At 43.2% G+C, this 21,889-nt stretch overlaps 1 protein-coding gene across 1 annotated transcript in view; it reads left to right on the top strand.

Annotated features, from left to right (window-relative positions):
• The first annotated feature begins 664 nt into the window (after positions 1–664).
• The window catches only part of PIP5K1B (phosphatidylinositol-4-phosphate 5-kinase type 1 beta), a 328,934-nt gene continuing 307,709 nt past the window's right edge, over positions 665–21,889 (top strand). Inside the window, exon 1 of the mRNA XM_029202075.1 lies at positions 665–993. The gene's annotated coding sequence lies outside the window, so the exon portion shown is untranslated. The remainder of the gene's footprint in view (positions 994–21,889) is intronic.

Genomic DNA, 21,889 nt, shown 5'->3' on the forward strand with positions numbered 1-21,889 from the left:
TAGGTCTTACTTCCTGGGAACACCTGCTGTCCTCAGACTAGCTTGTCCCTTCCTGGTGAAGGGGACACCTGTGCTTAAGTGCGGGTTCGGCACAAGCAGAGTTCCAGAGGGCAGGCGACCAGGTGTTGCTGAGAAAGCGGGGAGCCCTATCCTAACAGCCCTGTTTTCCGGGGCTACAAGACTTTGAGCACCGCCGGAAAGCCCTTGGCTAGCCCTGGAGCCCTAGAGGAACCGGCCAGATCGAGGGGCCCGCCCCCGCCCCGCTCTCCGTCTTAGGCACGCGGCGGCGGGACGGAGCGCCTTGTCCCCGAGCATCGACTCGGACGCCCAGTCCGACTGCAGCGGAGGCTCCCGCCGCCTCTGCTGCAAACCCGTCTGCTTTCCCTGCAGGGCGTGCGGGGATGGAGCGAGGGGGTGGAGAGAAAAGGGGAAGAGCCTGGGCGGCCGGCGGGCGGGGCTTACAGCCTCCCGGAGCCGCGGCCGCCGCCGCGCAGCCCGCTCGGTCTCCGCGCCTCGCTCTCTGCACCGGGACCCGCGCCCGAGCCCGGGGGCGCCCTGCTCCTCGGCCCCCGGCCCCCAGCCCCCGACCCCGAACGCGCCGCGGCCAGAGCGCGCCCGGCTGTGGAGCCGCTCGGAGCGGCTGGGGCTTTGGCGGCCGCTCGCGGCTCAGTCTGGCCGGAGGACCGGCGGGGAAGGAAGGGGAAAGCGGGGACACACACCCGCCGCGGCGCGCGCGCATTGCACACTCGCAGCCGCGCGCCCCCGCCGAGGCGCGTCGGGGGCGAGTTTGGCCCCGCGGCTCGGGCCCCGGCACCTGCCCGCTCCTCGAGCTGCGCCCCGGCCCGGGCCCCGCCCCGCCAACTCTCCGCCCCTCCCGCCCCTCGCCTGCACTGCTCTCCTTTCGCCCGGGGGAAGCGACAACGTCCCGATAACTTGCAGACTGTGGCGCAACTGGTCTCGACACCGGAGGCGCCCGAATGCTGTCCGGGTGAGGTAAGTTTCCTGCGCGTCCCCGGCCCCTCCTCCTGCGACCCTCTTTCTGGGCTCGAGCTTGGGGGCTCTGAGTCTCGGATGAATCCTGGAGGTCTCTCGACGCTTTCACTTCGTCCACCTTGTGCTGGAGGTAGGGTGTAGGGGGTGCGCGTGGCCACCGAAGCGGGACCTTCATTCCCCCGGGCCACGGCTGCGCGCTCCCCGCGGGCACCCACCCGCTCGCCACCCGGATCCCCGGAGCCGCAGTGACGCTCGGGGGTCACTCTGGGTTCACTTAAGCAGGAGACCCCTCCCCTTAAATGGGAGCCAGCTGAGTTTGGCTGCAGAAAGAGCGATCTCCCACCACCCTTCCCCGGTATTAAACAGCGGAGAACTTGTTAGGCGCCCCTGGGATCTCAAGAGGGGCTTGCGAGTCAGTGTTTGGTCATTTTTGGCGCCGGAGCCGGGTTGAACAGGTGCGGTATGGTTCCAGCCTAAATGCAGCAACCGACTTCTGCATTTCCCCTGCTTCTCTCCCCTAGCCCCGTCAACGTGAAGCTTCAGCAACTGGGGAGGGGGGTGGCAGTGTGGGGCACCGGAGAGGGAGAATGCCGGGGTTTGATTTGCCACACCGGTGCCAGGAGTCACCGAAACAGCAGACAACAAATGTCTGCTTATCGTTCATCTATGCAGATGAGCCTGTTGTCAGTTCTTACCAACCCCCCACCCCCGGCTCACTTGTCTCTGGTGCCCAGCGTGGTTCGATAGAAACCTGTTCCAGAGAAGTTGTTTGGATAGGCTGATGAATTCTTTCTTCTGATCAACTGAAATCAGGGTTCTCAGCAAGGAGATGCTAGTTACTCTGATGCCTTGTTAAAGGCAGCGTATTGCAGACCCAAAATACCGGCCTCCGCCCTTACTATTTTTCTATGACATTCTCAGCCTGCCAGAGGCCCTAGGTCCTAAGGTGAATGACTCTTGAGGGACCGGTTGGGCCTCAGAATGTGTTAGTCTCCTGCAAAGAAGCAACAGTCTCCCCATCAGTACTACTGAGCGTGGGTTTGGGTAACCCTTGTTGCCCCTCCCGTGAAAAGCATCCACCCAGACTTCTGTCTCATTCTGTGTAAAGGCTGAAGTGTTCTGCAGTTGTTAGGAGTGGAGAAAAGCCACAGGGTTGGATTCATTACCCCTCTAACGTGATGAAGTAGAATAGTGTTCATGGAAGCTTTTGTCAGAGCGTTTCCAGTCGAAAGGAGGCCCTAGAAAAAAACCTTTCTTAGTCAAGTCCATGCCAGTGGGAAGTTGAGTAAGCAGTAAACATCTCTGAGCTGAGGGAAATGGTGCGTTCTTTGGAGACTTAGGAAGACTGATGAGAAAGCTGGTAAGTCTGAGACTGAATGCACAATGATGTCTTAGTTGAGGAGGAAAACTGTTAAAAAATGAATAATAAAACCATGTTACATTTTTGTCCAAATTAAGACTAGAGGGATTTGGTAATAATACCTTACGTTTGCATCAATGCCTTGCTATTTGTAATTGCTTTTTAGTACTCTCTGAAAAGCATTTAATTCTGTCTATTTCTGAGGGAGGCAGGGCAAAGATTATTAACTACATATTCACAGGAGGAATGTGAGGCACACAAGTTCAATGACTTATCAAGGTAACAAGTGGCTGGAATTAGAGTTGAAGCCGGGTTTCACCACCATTTCAGGTGGTGAAATCACCACCACTATCATCACCCAGTGTTAGTTCTGTACTTGTATAAGGCTTTTACAATGGCCAGACTTTTGCATTTATTGTGGTCTGTACTGTCTTACTGTGAATTACTGTTCACATTTCAACAGATGAGGAAACTGAGGTTTAGACAAGTGATTAGAGTTTTCTATAGTATCATGTCTAATCTAGTAGCTTACGGGACTAGAACTCAGAGCTTCTGATGTCTCGTCCTTTGCTTTGTGGATTATGCCATTGTTCCGCTTGTGATAGCAATGAGGACACATCATGGGATACAGTACATGCAATACACCAGAGACTGTTAAGCATGCCTGCTGGTGACCTGGGTTCTAGTTCTGGCACTATATTTGGCTGTATAACCTGGACCAAATTCTACCACCTTTGAGCCTCAGGTCTCCCACATATAAAACAAGAGGTTTGTATTATTGTTCTCTTTCTAGTTTTAGCATTCTATAATGCTTATCAATATATTTGTAATCCAGTGGTATCATTTTTCTCTAGGGGAAAGAGAAATTTTCACCCTGTATTAACTAAGGGATTTAGCTAATAACCTATTCCACCTGTACTCTAATTTACTCCCCATTCCTCGTCATCGCATACCACTTAATGAAGGGAAAGAAAATTCCAAGTGCACTTTAGCTTAGCATCTGTATTGTTTAGTATTATTTTTTGATTTGGAAATATTCTCAGGGGCTGAACTACTCTAAAATAAATGTCAAGATTTACCTGAATATTCCAGACAGTCGACTCATACCTTTGTTTATTTATTTATTTATTTTTTGGCTTTGGGGTTTGCATATAAGTATTTAATGAAGAGTTGCTGAGTGAAGGAGGGAATGAAATCACTCATAAGGACAACACATGCTGTAAAACATAGAAAGCATCTTATCATGTAAATTCCCAGCATCTGCTGACCCGTAAGGTAATTTACCTACACGAGGTATGCCTCCTGAAGCTGGCAGGTGCAGGTGGCCATTGTGTCTCTCCTTCCTGAATACATCATATAAAGAAGAGATTTTATTTCTCCGGGTAGACAGTAGACTCACATCATCTATGTCATGCTCTTTTGCTTGCCTCCCTCTGCCCCTTTAGTTGTTAGTAATGTGTAACTGGCTGAAATATGTATTCCTAGAAATTGACTTGTGCCATTTTCTGAAAGAGTATATCTTGAGATGGAGAAACCAACCACTCTTATATTTGGGTAAATTTCAGCAGGTGCTAATACTGGCTCGTGGTTTCAGAGGGGGAACCTAATTAACAAAACCAACCTAGTTTCTGTTCCCTTTAAGAATCCTCTTCTCTTTCCACCCCTTCGTCCTATACGCACAAAAGTAGTGTTTTTGCCTTTAGGAGTATGATGACAAATAATTAGAATGGGTCTTAAATATTATTAACAGATTCAGCCATTGGGGATTGAGGTAGATTTCTTTCTGATAAAGAATTAAAATATTAACTAGTTCAGCAACTCGCACCTTTTATGGGTAAGACAGCTGAGGCTTGGAGAGGTGAATTGACTTGTTCATGGTCGAACAGATGTTTAGCGACCAGGGCTAACGTGGAATTCTTAAGAAGGTTCTTACTCAAGGTTTTGCTAGGGGTTCTATGGTGAAAGTGCACTTTTGACTTCTAGAAATCATAGAGGTTAACAGAAAATTTCTGTTTACTAGTAATTAATGAGTTGTCCCTTTTTTTTTTTTTTTTTTTTGCGGTACGCGGGCCTCTCACTGTTGTGGCCTCTCCCGTTGCAGAGCACAGGCTCCGGACGCGCAGGCTCAGCGGCCATGGCTCACGGGGCCAGCTGCTCCTTGGCATGTGGGATCTTCTCGGACCGGGGCACGAACCTGTGTCCCCTGCATCGGCAGGCGGACTCTCAACCGCTGCGCCACCAGGGAAGCCCGAGTTGTCACATTGTAACATTGTTTAGTATTTATATTTTTATACCTTCTTGTCCAAGCAGATAATTAAGGAGACAATGTCCATTTTCATCCATTCACTGTGATTCTCTTGGCTTATATTTGTCCCTGGACTCAGAATTAATACTTTGCTCCAACCAGTGCTTGGGCAGAGAGAACTATTTGAATAGAAAAACAAAGGTATGGTGGTTTTCCAGGCTTCTCTTCCTGGTTATTAAAGCCAGAAGCCAAAGGTGGCCTTGTCATACATTGGTAAAGTCATAAATATGTATACATTTAATTTCCATTTTCACTTTACTTGTACTTCTGTTAAATGGTGAGTCAAAACATTTAATATCCTGGAAAAATAATTTTTTTCCTGTGGCTGGAGCCTTCATTAGTTACTCTGTAAAACATCAAGCCTGAAATGTATTTGTTGCAGAAACATGTTCTCTTTATATCAAGTACATTAACTGGGGTTGGAAGGAGTCCTTTTATTTTTTTTTTTAGAAGCTGCCCAGTTAGAACTGTACATTATGCAGCTCAGCTGTTCATTTGTGGACTTATCTATGGCAGTTCTTCTAAATGCCAGGGAAATCGGGGAGGGAGGGAACCTAGCCTTTTGTTTTATTTAGTATTTTTCTTTTTTAAAATAAATGGTAAACTTAATCTCTTCATGACATTTTTGAAGTACTGTGTAGTCAAGATTGGCTGCCATTGATGAAGCATTTTATTCAGTCAGGTTCCCTTTCAGTATAAAAGATTAGGGCAGGGAAACCAGGCTTGATTTTGTGTATTCCATTCTCAATTGCATACGAACTTCAGCAGAGGTGTATAAGGAGATGATATAGGAAAACACAGGAATCCTACCCAAATTAGGTTACTCTTGGGAAGATTTGAAACATAGTAATTGGGATGTTGTTACATGTCTAGTCAACTGGCAGTTCCTTGGTATTATCATTTTAAGTTAAAACAAACTCCTGTTTAAAAGGACAACTCCATGAAGTGTGTATTCTTCTTGTAGAAAGTCTTCTGTGTTGTTTATGGGATGAATTAAAAATAGGTGTGCAGTATGTCTGTGGGAGTTGACATAATGGGTGAGCAAGTTTTTGAGACCTGTTTCTCTAAGAGTTTTAGAAAGTCAGTTATAAAATTGAGTATTGTATTGAACTATACAGCATTGTGTGTGCAGTATTGCTCCCACTAAAAATGGGCTTGTGTGTCTTTCAGTAGAGGTTCTTCAGGCAAGGGTTGGGCTTGCAAGCACTGGAGGCCTAGAAAGTACAATTACCTGGTGTTGGAACTGAAATCCCAGGACTAAAGACACAGGACTGTAGAATATTCCTCTATTTTGTAGGGAAAAGGTGATATCTAAGACTTTGCCATCCAGTAATGCTGAGCAAGGGGTTTAGGAGGAAGTTGTAGTTAGCCATAAAAATGTGTTTCTTTGCTTCATAGACTGGCACAAGAAATGCAATCGATTCTACTTATTGGGTAGTGGGTTTTCTTTTTTTTTGCTGAAGTATAGTTGATTTACAATGTTGTGTTAATTTCTGCTATACAGCAGTTATATATTCTTTTAAAAATTCTTTTCCATTATTAGAGGATAGTCAGTATAGTTCCTCTATAGTCAGTATAGTTCCCTGTGCTGTACAGTAGGACCTTATTGTTTATCCAGGGTTTATCCAGGATTTTGCCCATCATAATCATCTCTTGATCATTTGGTCATGACATTTGTTGATAAAGTAAGGAAACAAAACAGTAGCAATAAAAAGAAGCAAAACTATGACCAGCTTGAGGAAGCGGTAAGTGCATGATAGGTGTTTAGCTAATATTTGTCAGTGGGAAAGGTTAGGCATCATGTTTTATCTTTGTATTCTTGGAACTTAGCACTTTGCATGGGAAATGGTGGGGATTTAATGAATGTGTACTGAACAATTTATGAATTTACATGATATCACTCTTCAAAACCTTGGAATGTTTTTTAATTATTCTGATGTTATTATTTTCCAGACCATTTTAGAAATGTCAGGCAGGCTGATAAACACTAGTTTCAATAGTTTATAGTGGTCCTTCCTTTTACATCATAAATGGTATTTATTCACCGGACCTCCAACTTTTTGTAACCAATATGCCTAGGAATGATTTTTTTTCTCTTCCTTAACAGAAATAATAATTTAAGTATGAAATGTATTATTCTTTTTTCTTTTTATAAGTATCAGATAAACATATTTTTAGAGCTCCCAGGGTGGCTTAAGAGTGAATTTAGCTCTAAGGGTGCACAGACAAGAGTGGACTTTAAGCTTCTCTAAGTTAATCAGTTTAAACATCACCTCCCCTAGGGGCTTTCTCTGATCATCTAACCTAAAGGGGACTTTCTTCATATGTTTTCTTCACCTATCACAGTGGACACTTATACATTTACGTATTTTACTTGTTTATTTTTTTATCACCTCTACTCAAATTCACACTCAATTTATAAGCTCCTTGAGGGCAGAGGTCATGGTTTGTTAACACTGTTTTTCAAGAAAGTGCTTGACATATAGTAGGTGCCCAGTAAACATGTAAATGCATGAATGACTAGGTCCCATCCATCCTGTCAAGATGAATTGAGCCACCATTGAGGTCACTCAAGCCAAGCAGGTTGAGCTGTGAAGACAGTTCTTAAAGGCTGGCTATGGCAGGTCCATGAGAAGGACAACTAGGTCCTCCAGAAGAAGGAAACAGTGCTTGTTTAGGTGAATAGGTTCTGGCATGCGTATGAAGTAATATCTCTATTTAAAGAGTTCTCACACTTTATTTACTGAAAAATGAATAGCAGAGAACAGATAAGTAGAAATTACAAAGCGTAAGACAAAATGTTCCAAACCTATTTAAAATAAGGTCTGAAAGTACCTAAATCCCAGACATATGTAATTCCTAATTAAGACACTTTAGTGATAGTATACAAGACAACATCCTATGACACTCCAGGTAAAAACTTCCCAAGCTCAGCTGGTTTTTCTTTAAATGTTAGAAACATCAATAGCCCAGTCTCAGGGAAGAAGCCAGGACAGTGGTTCTCAGGTGTGGCCCCTCGACCATCATCCTCACCTGAGAACTTGTTAGAAATGCAAATTCTCGTACTGTTCCCCAGGCCAGCTGAATCAGAAACTCTGGGGATGGGGTTTAGCAATCTGGCAACAGGTGATTCTGATGTACACTCAACATTGGCAGGAAATGTTAAATCCATTGTTCAAAATCTACGCCTCCTGAAGTGCTTGGTATTCCCAAGTGAATTTCAGGGTATATGGAGAGGGTGCCATCTGCCTGCTCCACTAGAAATACCAGAGGAGAAATAAAGCCAGTCTTTGCTTTTCTCACATCCTTGTGGATCACAAGGAAACAATTTCATATGACTGGATTGGGTATCTAGGACTTTAGACAGTACAAAACCGCTTTGGTTAGTCATTGGCCCTGCCAAGTGATGGTTACTCCCAAGGCTGGGAGATGTGGCTGAAGAGGGGTAAGACACATTCCATGCATAGCTTACGTTTGGGTGTTGCTTCAGTAGGACCCCAGGTGGAGGAATGATTTCGGGAGCTAGTGGTTGTCTAGGAAACAGTGGCTTACTGACAATTCTGAATATTTCAGGTCAGTTCAACATACTAGATACTGATGGACCCCTTGGCCAGGACAGTACCAGGTGCCATAGGGTATACAAAAAAGTACAAACATGGCTCTGGCTCCACTGTGCTGAGAACTTGCTGTGTTCCAGGCACTTCTCAAGTGCTGTTTCTTTCATCTCCACCATGCTCCTGACAGCGGGCTGCAGCATCCTTGCTGATAGAGGAGGAAATGGAAACCTAATCAGGCAGGTACACGCTCATGGGCCCAGAGCCACTAAGGCAAGGTTCCATCTCTGGCTTTTCTGATTTTAAAGCCCACATTCTTTTCTCTGCTTCATGCAGTTGTGCCTCGAAATGTAGTTCTGGTACAAGAGTTTAAAAAAGGAGGACACAAGTGAATCTAAAATTTGTATCTCCACCCTAGGCCTCTCTGTGAGCTCTAGATTACATAATTGACATTGCACCTGGATTTCTCAAAGGCACCTCAAGTTTTTCATGTCCAAGACCAGAATCCTGATTTTTTCTCTTCATACCTCATCCTCTTGCACGGATGCTTAGCTCTGTGATGGGCACAACTAGCCACTACCTCGCACAAGGCAGAAACTTGGGAGCCATCCTTGCCCCGTCCTTTTCATCCACCACATCTAACCCATCACCCATTTCTATAGATTTTGCTTGCTTAATAGCTCCCCCATCCGTCTGCTTCTCATTGTTTCTGCTGATTCTGTCCTAGTCCAGCTTCTCATCTCTCTGCTGGATTCTAGCTATCGCCTCCCTGGGCTCCTGAGTCCACCCTGGCTCTCCTCTGATCCTCTAATCCATCGTCCATACTGCAGCCAGAGCAATTGAAATGGCTGGAGAGGACCCTAGACTTGGCTGGCTGGATCCTTACCTCTCACATCCAGCCAGGCCCTCCAGGAAGCAGACACATTTTGGTCCCTGCACTGGTACACAGGTCTGAGGACTTGCTCTTCTAAACAGCATCCTACTCTGATGCTTTTGCTCCCTGGAATGTCGTCAGGCCATAACTATAGTCGGCTGCTCTTAAAGCCACAGGATGAAGACTCCAGTGTGATCCTAGGGACCGCCCAAGCCACACCGAATACCAAGATTTTAGAGTGGTCTGGAATCCCGAGGTGCACTCTTATTCTAACAGGAACCAGAGACTGCTATTTAGATAAGAGAAAAGCAGTTGTTGAGTAAGGAGTTAGTTGGAGGCCAAAAGCATTATCTTTGATGTTCTAGGTATTTTTAGGATGAATCCGAGGCAGGATCGTAGGATCCTACAGAAACTAGTTAAAAGAAATTAGCCTAAGCTAAGCTTGCATTTAATCTTTGCATGTGGCTTTTTCAGTTACTCGGTGTCCCTTGACTGTAAATAATTGAGAAGTACCAAGCTGTCTTAGTCAGTTCCGGCTGCTGAAACAAAGTAACATAGACTGGGTGGCTTGCAAACAACAGAAATTTATTTCTCACAGTTCTGGAGGCTGGAAATCTGAGATCAGGGTGCCAGCATGGTCAGGTTCTGGTGAGAACCCTCTTCCAGGTTGCAGACTGCTGACTTCTCTTTGTGTCGTCATACAGTGGAAAGAGGGCAAGAGAGCTCTCTGGGGCCCCTTTTATAAGGACACTAATCCCATTCATAAGGACCCCACCTTCATAGCTCTGTTACCTCCCAAAGGCCCCATCTTCTAATACCATCACACTGGGGGTTAGGATTTCAAAATATGAATTTGAAACACATTCAGTCCATTACACAGCCCTTTATGGCCAACTCAGTGCCCTTTAGGAAGCACATTCTATGTTGAGACCCAGTACAGACATAAAGATATAAATAATAAATATATTCAAAATAAAGCTTTCATGGAGCGATACTTAGCTATACTGCATGAAATGTGCTCTAGTATTTTCTGATAAGTTCCATCCCACCTCCAAACTCTACCGAACACTGATCATGATTCACCAAATTGATTTTACTCCCCGCTGATGGGCTGAGACCTGCAATTTGGAAAACAGATCTATCCTATTGTGCCTTCCACTGCTGCCTGTGCAGAAGCTCAGGCCAGGGCTGTGCATTCATTGAGGAGCTGAGTGTGACTTCTCATCCGGTGCTCTGTCCATCCCTGTGGGTTCAGGGAGGGTTGTGAGTTAACAACTCCATAAGGCTCCCTCTGCAAGTTTTTTTTTTTTTTTTTTATAACATCTTTATTGGAGTATAATTGCTTTACAATGGTGTGTTAGTTTTTGCTTTATAACAAAGTGAATCAGCTATAAATATACATATATCCCCATATGTCCTCCCTCTTGCGTCTCTAATTTCTGTCAAAAAGCATTGTGAAATTGGGAAGGTAGGCATCTGATAGAACTTGGCGTTGGGGGAAAGTAACTCATAAAGCCACCTTGTCAATTGCATAGGATAAATAATCTACAATGATGAACTATGACCTTTAAACTGGGGCAGGGCTACATTTTTTTCATATACTGTTCACTCTAAAGTTCCTGATAATTTATTTTAGCAAGAATCTAAATAGTACTTTAAGAAAGAAAGACCTTACTTAAAAAATATGTCAAGAACAATTTGACAGTGTGGTTTTTTTCTGCCTGAAGTTCATTGAGACATCAAGCCTGCCAATTTTAACTGGCTGTTCAAGCACAAAATGAAAGAAGCTTAAAACAGGGAATTCTTAGGTACTCAGAACTTTGGGGCAGGCTTTTTTACTTCTAGAATAAATTTCCTGATTGCTGAGGGTTTGCTTATTTAAGAATCAAAATTTATTATAGCCAACTTTTGTATAGAAAATTTCCCCAAAGTTGCTACAACCTTCCCTGATTCTTTAAAAGATTATACAGCATAGAATGTGTCTCTAATGTTGTAGTAAAGTGATAGCTTTCAGACTCATTCACGGATACAAGGCTCTTTGCACCTGTACCAAACGGCCCCCTTTGCTGTCTTTGAAAATCTTACCTATCTTGATTTTTTTGTTTTTGTTTTTTGATGCTATTTCTATGGCTTTCAGCAGTGATAACCCTTCACTCACTCATTTGCTACGGAGAATCTGTTGTGATCTTGGGAGCCAGATAACACCCATATTGTCTGAATTGTGTTTCCGAAATAGACTCATCTTATGCATTGACTTGAAATTTATTTTAAGAAAGAAAAAAGCGGTTTTCGAGGGAGGGTCTCAAGGAAGCAAGCTTTAGTTCTTTCTCATTCACTTAGGTCATTGGCCAATAAAGAGCATGTTTTTCTTCTCTTATGTCTTGTTTTTGCGCTGTTCAGGTAAATAAAGTGCTACCTTTTTAGGCTGAGATATTCATGGTTTCTTTTTTACTTTTATAAAATATTTGTGTTTACTATATTATGGTCTAAAGCACACTTTCATAGACTTTTATCGTTTAATTTAAACAGAGTGGTAATTTATGGGTGTTTTGGTGAGAGTTTCATTTTTAATATTTTATGCCCTTGGAGGATATAAATTACCAAAGGTTATTTCATGTCCCACTGGAGAAACTGCATAGAAACTTCTATTGTATAGGACTTCTGATGTCTATCTTCTATTGGAAAACTAACTTTAATACCTACAATAAAGCAAATAAGGTGCATATGAAAATTTTAACTTGTTTTTAAGAAGTGATGTGAACCAGAGTGTTCTTAGACTTATGAATTCATCATATGGAAACAAACAGTAGCGTCATTGCTTTGGCAAGCTCTATTGAAATGATGCCCTTTAGTGTTTTTCCCAGGACATGTAGTTTAGGCAGAGTGGTGAAGATTTATGGAAAATGAGAAATCAGTCTCCCATGCTAAGGATTAAGAGAGAAACATGCCTTTGCTTATATTTGTTTATAAAAGATTGAATGGAAGTGCAGCTTTTAAGATTTGTATGGAGTTGGGCTTCACTATTTAGTTTTGCAGTTTCTCAGAAAATTCCTCTCCTACGTGGCAATTTATAATGTAAACATGATGCATCATTTCATTTTGTGCAAACTATCTGTAAGGAACAGTCACTTTCCACGTATGTCAGAAGACTCCTGGCAGCATTTTAGAGCCTAAAGTATCCTCCACAAGCCCTAGCAGCTTTAGAGACAGTCGCCAGCACTCCCCGACAATCCGTTTTTATTGTTTTCTTCATTGTCTGCCTCTTGTACTGGAAAGTGAATTTCCACAAGGGGAGGGACTGTGTTCTGTTGGCTCTTGTATGCCCAACACCTAGAAAAGTGTCCAGCGCAGATGGTTCTCAATTAAAGTTTATTGAATGAATGATTTTCTTAAGCCACAACTGTCTTTTCTTCAACTTCCTAGGTCCCTCTTCCTTTGTAAAATGTTAACAGTCAAGCTTCTAGCCTTCCCACTGCTTCAAGCTCCTTTCCCAATGAGCAGCCTTGTTTGTGGCCAAATTTTAGTCTTTTTTTCTATCTCTTGCTTTTTGGTCTGTTACATTTAGAACCATTTAATAATTCATGCCTCACTCTCTCTTAGCTGCTTATCTGCTCTTGTGAACCCAACTCTTGCCTCTGTCAAAAGTCCCTATATTATGAAATCTGAGCTTGTGCCTTTCAAAAACCTGAATCTGTCTCCTTCTCCAAATTCTAGATTTTCATCAAAGATACCCTCTTTTTTTTTTTAACCTACTTTTGAAATTTCAGCAATCTTTTTATCTTGCTCATCTTTGTTTCTGTGCAGCTACCAAGTCCAGAGGAAGTTTTTGAAAAGTTCTCTTCCATTTTCACGTGTATTTCCTATATTAAATGCTTCTTACCTGGACTATTGTAGCAGCTTCCCAAACGGCCCCTGTACCTCCCTCTCTCTCCCCCTGTAGTCAGTTATAATACTTGCTACCAGAGATTATAACTTCATCACCTCCATGCCCCCAAATCCTTAGATGCTTTGTTATGCCCCAAATCTAAGTACCTTGGTTTGGTCCATAAGAGCGTCCACAGTTTGGCCCTAGTTCTCTAACGTTGTCATTGTCGTTGTCATTGTCATCCTTGTAGTAGTGACAGCAACTACCATTTCTTAAACTCTTAACTCTGTACCAAGCCCAACACATAGGAAGAAATGAAGTCATAAAGGTTCGTGGTATGTTTGGAGCTATATCTGATAATGAGTAGGGTAGGTGTGGGTGGGAGGAAATAGGGCTGGAGTGGTATGTTGGCTCCAGACCACGGGCAGCTTGTCAGATGGGCTAAGGAGTTTGAACTTTTCTTCTATAGGCAGGGAGGCAACAACTAGAAGATTTTCACAGACGAGTGATGAGCTCATGCCTTAGGTTAGATCAGCGGCATGGCCTCCAGTTTGGGAGGTGAATGAGGTGGGAATGAGACTGGAGACAGGGAGACTAGAGGAGATGATGTCGTTACGAGAGAGATGATGAGAACCTGAATTCAGGTGTGGAGGGGATGGGGAAGAGTGAGCAAATTAGAGATTTAGGAGGAAGAACTGATAAGACTTGTTACCACTTGCATGTGGATTTTGAGGGAATGGGAGAGGTAGATGATGATAATTCTCTGGCTTTGGCTTGACTAGCTGGAGAGATTGGAGAATGATGATCAACAGAGAGAGTATGGAGAAGAGGCAGCATGTATGTGGTGGCAGAGGTGGGAGGGCTGTAATGATGAGTTCAGTTTTGAACACGCATTTCAGATCCTTGTGGGGTATCTAAGTGGAGTGTGGCTGTTAGGAGAGAGGCCCACGATGGACACACTGGCTGTGTTATGGTCATGGGTCTTTGGGCAGCGATTCAATCCATCGGCATGGATGAGACCGAGATGCCTGCAGGACTTCAAGGTATACGAGTGTGGAGGCGAGGAGAGAGGCCTGGGATGGAGACAGCGTTATGATCTCTTGCCAGTGATTAAAGCCATGGGATTAGACGAGGCTTCTGGAAGGGTTTGTAGACCAAGAAGAGAACATGTCTGAGAACCACCATCATTCCCTGATCTTCCTTTGCAATTTCATTTCTTTACACCTTGGCTCATTACATTTTTCTCTTACTGAATCTTCTTCCGTTTTCTTCTCCGTTGAGGGAAGTGGCATCAGGCTTTTATGACACCACATGTATCCCACTTCTCTGATCCCCACACGTGCCCAAGAGTGATTTCTCGGGCACACACTCCCTCTGGCATTCTTGCTCTTACCACTCTCTTGGAACTTTCCCTCAAGGCTGACTTTTCGTTTGTTCTCCACTTAGCTCTCCACGCAGGCTCGAGTCCTGACAGCAGGGACCACATCTTCTCTCACTTCATGTTTCCCACCCAGCCTGACAGCTCCAGTGTCTCCTTCACATTAGCTGCTCCTACACCTTTTTGTTTATTTTCATTCTTCTGTAGAGAAATAAGGAAAAAGGTGAACAACTCCAAGTTCTTTAAGGATTTAGAGCAGTTGAGGTCCCTTGAACTAAATTGGAAGTGCCTGCTTACAATAAGTTTGTGGCTAGAAGCTTCTGTTTCTCACTAAACAAACAAAAAAGAAAATTAGCAAAAAAGTCCATAAAACCAGTGCAGAGGTCTTGTCATTTATCATTCTCACTATTTGAAACTTTCAGAGGAAGAGAATATATCTTTTGGCAGCTCCCCTACAACTACCATTGCTTATTGCAAGCAGAGTTTATCTCCAGGTTTCACTGGGTTGTACTTCCTGTGTTTTTAAATAACACTTCACATACATTTGCACAGGCTGAATCTGGGTGCAGTGAGAGATCTGTCCCTAGAAGCAGGGATTCTGGCTTATCCTGCCCCTCTCCTGATACTTTGGTGACCTATGGTCAAGTGGCTTGACCTCTCTTGTACCTTTTTGTTCTCATCTGTGGAATGAGAATCTGTACACTGGCTCCTGGCCTAGTTCAAAGGTATGTTGTGAGGCCAAATGGAATGATGGACTTTGAGGTTCTTAGAAAAAAAGCATCATGCACATTACATTAGAGAATTTATTTCATAAGAATTATGAAAGGAGGTCAGGCTCCAGACAGCCACCTTTATAGCCCATGGATAAGGAAATTTGAAGCAAAGGTGGTAGCATCTACTGTGATGGGTTTCCCATAAAAGAAGTCTCCTCCCCAATCCCCAGAGGCCAAGGGTGAAAGTGGGACTCTTCGCTAAAGTCTGTCTGATCAGAGTTCCAGAATTTAAACACACCCTCAGCATGGATGAGAAGAGCAACATACTCTGATCTTTAAAAAGGGATGGATCTTGGATGTGGAGAGGTTTGTTGAAGAAAGCAAAACTCATGTTTACTTGTTAAAGAAAAAGAATGCCGGTCGAGTAATCTATGACAAAGGATGTAAAAATATACAAGGGAGAAAAGAGTTCAGTAAGTGGTACTGGGAAAACTGGACAGCTACATGTGAAAGAATGAGATTAGAACATTTCCTCACACCGTATATACAAAAATAAACGGATTACCTAAATGTAAGACCTGAAAACATAAAAATCCTAGAAAAGAAAGTAGGCAGAACACTCTTTGGACATCAATTGTAGCAATATTTTTTTTGGATCGGTCTCATAAGGCAAAAGAAATAAAAGCCAAAATAAACAAATGGGACCTAATTAAACTTAAAAGTTTTTTCACAGCAAAGGACACCACCAACAACACGAAAAGACAATCTACCGAATGGGAGAAAATGTTTGCAGACGAAACGTATGAGAAGGGGTTAATATACAAAATATATCAAAAGGGCTTCCCTGGTGGCGCAGTGGTTGAGAGTCCGCCTGCCGATGCAGGGGACACGGGCTCGTGCCCCAGTCCGGGAAGATCCCACATGCCGCGAAGCGGCTGGGTCCGTGAGTCATGGCCGCTGAGCCTGCGCGTCTGGAGCCTGTGCTCCGCAACGGGAGAGGCCACAACAGTGAGAGGCCTGCGTACGCAAAAAAAAAAAAAAAAATCAAAAAAACAAACAACCTGATTAAAAATGGGCAGAAGACCTGAATAGACATTTTTCCAAAGAAGACATACAGATGGCCAACATGCACATGAAAAGATGCTCAGCATCTCTAATTATCAGTGAAATGCAAATCAAAACTGTATGAGATATCACTTCACATCTGTCAGAATAGCTATTATCAAAAAGTAAATAGCAAATGTTGGCGAGGATGTGGAGAAAAGGGAACCCTCATGCACTGTAGTTGGGAATGTAAACTGGTGCAGCCACTATGGAGAACAGTATGGAGGTTCCTCAAAAAACTTAAAATTGAACTACCATATGATCCAGCAATTCCACTCCTTGGTGTACTTCTGGAAAACACCAAAATATTATTTTGAAAAGATACATGCGCCTCAATGTTCATTGGCATTGAACATAATAATGGCAGCATTATTTACAACAGCCAAGACATGGAAGCAACCCAAGTGTCCATCAACAGGTGAATGGATAAAGAAGTGTGTGTGTGTGTGTGTGTGTGGTGGAATATCGTTTAACCATGAAAAGAATGAACTTCTGCCATTAGCAACACAGTGGATAAACCTAGAGAGTATTCTGCTTAATGAAGTAAGTCAGACAGAGAAAAACAAATACTATGTTATCTCTTATATGTAGAATCTAAAAAATAAAACAATTGTATATAATGAAATAGACTCACAGATATAGAAAACGAGCTAGTAATTACAAGTGGGGAGAGGGAGAGAGGGGCAAGATAGAGACATGGGATTAAGATATACATACTACTCTATTATATAGATGAGGAACAAGGATATACTGTACAGCTCAGGGAAATATAGCCATTATTTTGTAGTAACTTTAAATGGAGTATAATCTATAAAAATATTGAATCACTGTGCTGCACACCTGAAGCCAATAAAATCTAAACTAACCATATTTCAAATTTTTTAAAAAAGGAATGTTGGTGGGCAGCAAATAATTCATATGATAGAGTCCAAACTAGGACATCATGCTCAATGTATTAAACAAGTTCATTGCTTATTCAGTTTAGATTGAATGGTATGTGGTGGTCATTATCACCCCTAATGCTGTGCCTCATATACAAAGATGGTCAGTGTTTCAATTAGTGCCTATTTAGATGGAGTAGGAGAAGCTCCTAGAGGTCATTCAGGAGGCATTTTTAATACCTGTGGAATCCTTAAGGCTGCTTGAGGTTAATTGGACATTCCTCAAATGCTAATAAAAGCTTCAATTAATAATATAAATATTTATAGTTCAATGACCTGTATCACATGGCAGAGAGGTTTGACTGGAGTCACTGATGTAGGCAATACCTGATCAAAAGTGAGGGGAACTCAAAGAGTTTAACATCATTGGCATAGGGGTAATAACATTGAATCTGTAGTCATGACATGGGATCCACAGTAAGAGACCAAAATCTTAATTCCTTCCTTAGCCTGGCTGTGAGCATACTGGCATAATCATAATTATACAGGTGCTTTTTCTCAGTTTTCTGCCCTTAGAGTCGACTATGGACTAAGTATGGTGGACTTGGTTATGCTGGTAGGCTAGATTGCAAATTGTAGCAACCTCAGCAGAGTAAAAGTATAGCTGACAGAAGGTGGAATGTGGAAACAGAGAAAAGGGTTAAATGTGCTAATATTCTCACCTCCTAAAATGGGGAGTAACATATAGTTGTTAAAAGTTGGTGGGGGGACTTCTCTGGTGGTCCAGTGGTTAAGACTCTGGGTTCCCAATTAAGGGGGCCTGGGTTCAATCCCTGGTCGGGGAACTAGATCCCACATGCATGCCACAGCTAAGAAGTCCTCGTGCCACAACAGCCTAAATAAATAAATAAATATTTCCCATCCACCACAATGAAGAGTAGCCCCTCCTCGCCGCAACTAGAGAAAGCTTGCGTGCAGCAACGAAGACCCAACGCAGCCAAAAATAAATAAAATTAAAAAAAAAAAAAAAGTTGGTGGAATTCTGGAGTTGTGCCATCTTGCATTCCCACTGGTGGCATATGAGAGTTCCAGTTGCTCCACATCTTCATCAACACTTGGTATGGTTAGTCTTTTTTATTTTAGATATTCAGATAGGTGTATACGGGTAGCTCATTGTGGCTTTAAATTGTACTTCTCTAAGGGCTAATGGTGTTGAGCATTTTCTCATGTGTTTATTTGCCATCCGTATATTTGGTGAGGTGTTAAACTCTTGTATTCATTCTGGTAACTTCTTTTTTGTAGTATGCATAGAATTTTTTACATGGACAATCATGTTGTCTGAATAAAGACAGTTTTACTTAAAAAAAAGTTGGCGGAAACACACATGAAGACCTGAATACGTAAAATTGCAAAGGTAATGAACAGAGGAATTAAAACAATGATATATATTAAACTTTGGATGGAAACCAGGGCAGTATGAGCAAAGTTCCTGATATGAGTCAAGAACAAGAGATTTAAGCATGTTATCAAGAGTTATGGAGATAACTGAGACCAAAATAGAAAATTTTAAGAATGGTTGTCTTGGGAGAATGGAACTAATGGCAGGAATAGGAAAATCAAGAAATGGTGACTCTCACGAGGTCCTTTATGTCATTTGATATATTACCTCGTACATGCATTCCTTTGATAAAAATAAATCATTGGTATATTGGTCATTAGATCATAAAGATAAAAAGCAACATGAAATAGGTAGAGGGTGAGAGCTGAATATTATAAAATAAGAAATACTGGGGAAATAGTCTGGGGAAATTATAAAATAAGAAATACTGGGGAAATAGTCTATGTTTAGAAAGCTGTATAAAGGAAGGAGGGGCCCTAAAATGGCCCAAATAAGTGTTAGGTACATTGCTGATATGTACCTAACACTTATTTGGGCACTTACTACATTCTAGGTAATTTTTAAACAGTAGACATTCATTAACTTGTTTAATATTCACAGCAACCTGTGAGGTCGGTATTATTGTCATCATTTTATAAGTGAGGAAGCCATGGAGCAGAGATATACGTATGTAATTCGAGGCCACACAGCCAGGTTTCAAAGCCAGGTGGTCCAGCTCCAGAACCATCTCTTTTAGCTATGATACTATGTGATGTCTCATGGTAGGACGAGGGGTGTCACACCCCACAGTACATACAGTGCATGCTCACTGATTCTAAGATGATGACTTGTTCTTTGAAGCCGTCTCCTAAAGAGGTACTTGACTTAAGTTCACTAATAATTTAACAGATATTTGAGTGTCTACTGACATGGTTTTAGGTACTAGGATTATCCCATTTTAGTGGGGGAGGCCAATGATGAAGATGTAGAATTTACATTTACAAAAAATACGTGTAGAATTTAACACAAGATGCTGTAGAGAAAAAATAAAGCAGGATAAGGAGTAGACTGATGGTAGTGGTGGTGGAGGAATGGGAATGTTATTTTAGAAAGCAAGGTCAAGGAAAACCTCTCTGAGGGGCCTATACTTGAACATTGTCTTAGCTCAGGCTGCTTTAGCAAATACACCACAGGCTGGGTAGCTTAAATAGCAAACATATGTGAAGGTCCCAACAGATGTGTCTGGTGAGTGCCTGCTTCCAGGTTTGCAAATGGCCTTCTTCTCATGGTATCCTCATATGGGGGAGAGCAGAGAGAGAGAGAGAGAGGGGAAGCAAGCTCTCTCATGTCTCTTCTGATAAGGGCACTAATCACATTTATGAGGACTCCACCCTCTTGGCCCAATTACCTTGCAAAGGCCCTACGTCCTAATAGAATATTGGGGTTTAGAATTTCAGCATGGGAATTTGGGGGGGGATACAAACTTTCAGTCCAACACAAACATAAATCTAAATGAAGGAGAGAAGTGAACTATTCAGTATCTGTTAATTATACTGGGAAAAGCATTCCAGGTAGAAGGAATAGTAAGTGCAAAGCTCTGAAGCAGAGCTCCTTTGGCCTGTTTGAGGAACTGTACAAATGGCCAGAGCTGTGGAAGTGGAGGGAAGTACTTGGTGCCCAGGCAAGTAGAGCCTCTTAAACCTGATAGTGACTTTTATTTTTGGTGCCCAACTAAGGCACTTTGCTTGCAGTCGTAGTTGAAACCTGGTCCTCCTTTACTCATCCTTCAATCATTAACAAGTAAATAGATATGACCTTCATAGTCATCACTCTTAAGGCAGTCACTCTTAAGCCTGTGGATCCTTTTCTTTTAAAAATTATTTATTTTATTTTTGGCTGTGTTGGGTCTTCGTTGCTGTGTGTGGGCTTTCTCTAGTTGCAGTGAGCGGGGGCTGCTCTTCGTTGCAGTGTGCGGGCTTCTCATTGTCGTGACTTCTCTGGTCGCAGAGCACGGGCTCTAGGCGCGCAGGCTTCAGTAGTTGTGGCACGTGGGCTCAGTAGTTGTGGCTTGCAGGCTCTAGAGCTCAGGCTTCAGTAATTGTGGCACGTGGGCTCAGTAGTTGTGGCTTGCAGGCTCTAGAGCCCAGGCTCAGTAGTTGTGGCTCACGGGCTTAGTTTGCTCCATGGCATGTGGGATCTTCCCGGGCCAGGGCTCGAACCCGTGTTCCTTGCATTGGCAGGCAGACTCTTAACCACTGTGCCACCAGGGAAGCCCCCTATGGATCCTTTTTAATATGTGTGATAGTTTAGTTCAAGGATCATGGGTCATGTTCGAGTGCTGCTTTAGAATCTTAGAGGCTTGTTCTAGAACTTTTGATGTCTGAAAGTTGTAGTATTTCAGTGTGACAACAGTGTATGAATATCTGTTGACCAATATGATTTCTGATGCTCCCGATGTCTGGATAAGATGTGTATGTTTTGCAGGGGAAGGTGAGGAGAGGGGAACCTGACATCGCATTGTGTACAGTGGACAGGGTCTGAGATAATTCAATCTCTTTGTCTTCCTAGCAAAGAACAGCCTCTAAAATGAGCCTAATGGTGCCCACTTCAGTGTGTTCTTGAGAGAATTAAAGGAATGCGGGTAGTAGGAACGAAGTAAATGTGAGTTCCTTTCCCTTTTTATGTGCAAACCTTTTTGTAAGGTGCTGAGGACAAAAGGGGTAGCATTTAGAGCGAGGGAGTGGGGTAAGGAGGCAATAGCAAAAACGGATGAGTGGTCCTTGCCCTCAAGGAATTTACAATAGATAGGGGAGCCAGGCAGATACCCTTAATTAGGGGAAGATAATGCAATTAAAAGAAGGGTGGCAGGGGCTTCCCTGGTGGTGCAGTGGTTGAGAGTCCGCCTGCCGATGCAGGGGACACGGGTTCGTGCCCCGGACCGGGAAGATCCCACGTGCCGCGGAGAGGCTGGGCCCGTGAGCCATGGCCACTGAGCCTACGCGTCCAGAGCCTGTGCTCCGCAGCGGGAGAGGCTACAACAGTGAGAGGCCCGTGTACCGCAAAAAAAAAAAAAAAAAAGAAGAGTGGCAAAAGTGCTGAATGTGGCTTGAGCTAGGGTAAAAACCAGCCTCCGGTTTCCAAATTAAGCCTCGGAGTTTGTAGTGTGTGATGCTGTTTCTCTTCAGGTTTGAAGATAGGCTGGTGCTGAGGGCGAACACAGCTATGAAATTACTCTGAGAGAGTCATACATAATGGTAGAATTATGCTCTTTGCTTTTCAGAATTGCCTGTTTTTCACTGTATTTCAGGCAGTATTTCGTATTAAGCAAATTGCACTCCTTTTTGTTATGTGGATGAGAGGAGGCTGGGAAGGGAGCTCATTCTATTCCTCTTCCTCTTCCAGGGGCTGCTGTCAACTAGTCCCAAGGTAGAATTCTTCCTGAAGCTCCTGAAACCTTTGTGACACTGGAGTAAATAGGGAGGTG

The sequence above is a fragment of the Monodon monoceros genome, unplaced genomic scaffold (assembly GCF_005190385.1).
Source record: "Monodon monoceros isolate NGI ecotype Baffin Bay Population unplaced genomic scaffold, NGI_Narwhal_1 Super_Scaffold_5, whole genome shotgun sequence".
Classification (NCBI taxonomy): Eukaryota; Metazoa; Chordata; class Mammalia; order Artiodactyla; family Monodontidae; genus Monodon; species Monodon monoceros.